Source organism: Podarcis raffonei, chromosome 4 (assembly GCF_027172205.1).
Source record: "Podarcis raffonei isolate rPodRaf1 chromosome 4, rPodRaf1.pri, whole genome shotgun sequence".
In the NCBI taxonomy this organism is placed as follows: Eukaryota; Metazoa; Chordata; class Lepidosauria; order Squamata; family Lacertidae; genus Podarcis; species Podarcis raffonei.
The window spans coordinates 28,597,525-28,601,340 of record NC_070605.1 but is presented as its reverse complement, the minus strand read 5'-3'; positions in this window follow the sequence as shown (position 1 = coordinate 28,601,340).

Sequence of the window (3,816 nt, the reverse complement as noted above, 5' to 3'; positions counted from 1 at the left end):
TAAAGGCCTGTGGGGGATTGGGTGGGGGGCCCTCAGGCTGTAGTCAGAGTAGGGGCAGGGGGCTTAGGTAAGTGTTCAAAATCCCCATGCACCAGGCATATTTTGCGACTGGTGCCGATCCAGTTCCGACCTTCTGGAGATCTCTGGATGCCAGGTTGGCAATGAACATCTCCATCTGGGTGGTCCCTTCAGCTTGCTTAAGCGGGTTAGCAGAAGAGTTTATTTATTGCATTTATATCCCATCTTTTTCTCCAAGGAGTCCACGGTTCTCCATGGTTCAGTTAATCCCTACAAAACCCCCATGAGGTAAATGAAGAGGCTGTGACTGACTCCAAGGTCACCTGGTGAGCTTCAAGACTGGTGATTTGAACCCAGACCCCCCCCCCCAGGTCCTAGTCCAACACTCTAAACCACTGCACCACACTGGCTTCCTAGAGTACTTCTGCTCTGGAGCAGCTTTATAAATTAAGTCAGTAAATAAATATAGGGAAAGCAGAATGTCCCTTAGAGAAGGATCTGAAATATTTTCCTGGGAGCTTGAATTTGTTTTATTCTGGATAGTTTTATTGGATGTTTTAATGCATTGTTGAACACCTTGAGATGTTTTCTTTAAAATGTAAAGTGGTACAGAAATAATAATAGTAATAATAATTTCATTTTTTAAAAGAAATGGTGCCTAGACATTCTGTTAGGCAACCGTAACCTAGATTTAAGGTGCCGTTTAGCTTATCTATCTGAGTTTCTAACACTGTTTGAGACCCATTGGCTGCCTTTACCTGGTTTAGCTGGCCAGTTGAAGCTGTTCCTGGGATGTGGCTGCTGTCACATGCTGACAGCTTCTAGGAGCCACAGGTGAGAGCTGAGTGCAGAGTGAGGACCCAAGGTAAACCTATACATAGTGCCCCACCTATAATTACCCTGTCTGTCATTTAGGAAGGCAGTGGAGGCAAGGACAACAAGAAGGGCTACTCTGCTCAGACTGTCTCCTCTGCCACCCTCCCCCCATGCGGGCAGACACTACATGCTGTATGTGAGGGAGAGGGAGGGAGGGAGATAGGTAGGGACAATTGGATTGCCCCCTCTCTTCCCTGCTCCAGTTGGATCACCCCCTCTCCTCCACAGGGCCAATAGACACCATATTCCCTGTGGGAGTGACAGGGAGAGTGGGGGAAGCAGGGATAAAATTGGGGCCTGCTCCAGTTGAACTGCCCCCTCTCTCCCATAGGGTGAAGGGACACCTGTGAGAGAGTGGTGAGGCAGGCAAAACAGCATTGGGGCCTGCTCCATTTGGACTGTCCCCACCACCTCCCACCAGTACTAAGAGATGCAATTGCAGTCAGCCTGTGGCATTTCTGTTCAGGACCCAAATTTATAAAAGATAAAAACAGTAGTCCATTCCAATAGCCATCGTTGGTGATAATGCCAGCTTTCTAGCTACATAATCCTAATTTGATATACTAATTTAATGCCCATAGTAGCATGCTGCTTAATTCAGACTTAATCAGAACTGTGGGTTTTATTCATCCACCGTTCTGATTAAGTCCTAATTTAATAGATGGGAATAAAATTTGCTAATTAATTCTAGTTCGCCCAATTGAGACTCCTACTGCCTTTTTATGGCTGAAGTAAGGTGACTTAGAGTCAGAAACTGTGTCCTGGAAAGCTGAACATTCTCCCACTGGCTTCTGAATGCTGCTCTTGTTGGTTCTTATCAATGCAAGCTTATGACACAATGCACACATAGGTTAGTTTTTAAGGTGCTATAACATACCAACGTCGCTGCCTTTCTAGAATATGTCGTTTCTGAGGATTGTGATAGACAGAAATATTTTATTTTATTTATTTTTTAATATATTTTTAATAGATAGATGTGTATTTGTCCTTTGTGCACCTAACTCAACACAAGACTTTGCTGGGCAAGAAAGCATGGGGTCTCACATGTGGGAGGAATTAGGAGAGTCAAGTGTTTCTCTAATGTGCACAGTGCTCAAAATGGGGTGTGTCATTCGTCCTGCAGTGAATATGTCAGAAAGGCAGGTTGCCTAGGTGAAACTGGGCAAAGCAGAACTCAGACGATCGAAATGAGACCAACTCTGCGCTGCAAAGATGTCTGCAAACATGACATGAAGGCTGGCAGCATCAATCCCGCCATGTGGGAATCTCTTACAGACCACAGTGCCTGGAGACAAGCAAACAGGTTGTGCATCCGCAGCAGTGACCAGAGGAGGAGGGACAGCTGGGGCGAGCACAAAGAGAAGAAACACCATGATGCATTTGCAGCAGCACAACCTGATGCCTTCACCTTCCTCAGCTGCAACAAAACATCTCTCCCATATCAGCCTCTACAGCCACAGCAGGTGCTGTAACTCTCCAGTGGTTTGACTTCATCCCCAAAGGTGTACTCCGTTGTCTCCCGAGACAGAAGGTTGTCAGCCTCCATTGCCTCATGAGGTAGACGGAGGTTTAGGTCACCAATAGCAAGTCAGGATGGGTGAGAAGTTCAGGGTAAATCAACTCTGCTGCACCCCAGAGCCATTCCATTTGTCCTGCAGTGTCCCCTCCACACACAGCCTCCTGCTGCAATTAGCCTTGGTGAAAAAGGCATTCTATTTTAGATATTTCCTGAACGGGGTGCTGTTTCAAGGGGGACCTTTTTTTGAGGACATGTCTAGAGAATGAAGGCTTAACTCCACTGGCCGTTTGGAGCTGGGGCTGATGGTAGTTGGTGTGCAACAACATCTGGAGGGAACCACATTGGCTCTGTGTAATGGATTATCTGAAGGGCTGCCTTTACATGATGTTTTTCAAACTTTACTTGGTTCAAAACACAGCAGCCCAGCTGCTACCTGGGATTTGAGTTGATGACGGCTCGCTCCCCCCCCCCCACTCTGTAAGGCTAAAATAAATGAAAAGCAGTTTCTCACACACACACACACAGAGAGAGAGAGAGAGAGAGAGAGAGAGAGAGAGAGAGAGAGAGAGAGATCCGGTCATGCAAGGGATTGGGGGCACCAATACTGGTGCCTGCCAACTGCCCAAGGGAGCCTAGGTATACTTCTGGCTATAGGATCGGCTGGTGGCAACCAGAAAGAAGGCCTTGTCTTTCATTGGGAGTTGTAGAACTCCCACCCAAGGAGTGTTATTAATTTATGTAATTGGATTTATATCCCACCTTTTTCTCTTGACAAGCTCAAGGTAGCATACATGGTTCTCTCCCTTATTTAATCCCCACAACAACCCCGTGAGGCAGGTTCGGCTGAGAGGCAACGAGTGGCTCAAGGTCACGCAGTGAGTTTCATGGCTGAGAGGGGAGTCGAACCCTTCCCAGGTCCCCATCCAGTACTGTAACCACTAAACCACATTACCCAGTGTCACCATTATTCTCCTTTGGACTCTGGGCTAAAGTCAGTTTGGTTTGCCCAAGCTATCAACACTTCTTACTATTTATTTGCTGAAGGGTATTTTATTGGTGTGAACTACTGCTTGCTTGTATTCCCTTCTCTGTTTTAAATGTTCTGGATATAGTGGAAATGAGGATATAAATCTTACTAAATTAAAACCTCTAAATAAAATGCTAGCTGTAACACTGTCCCACACTGTTCCTGCATCTATGTGGACATGCCAGTTTGCAGGCTATAGTTTAGTTTAAATGGTGCAGATTGTATAATCCAATTTGGTTTACAAAGTAACATTCTCTCAGAGTAAAAGCAGTACCAGCACTCTGTTCTGCTACTGACTCATTTCCCGGCACCTGGATTTCCATAAAGTCTAGCATCGACTACAGACTTAAAATGTATAGGAGGTATTTCCTTATCT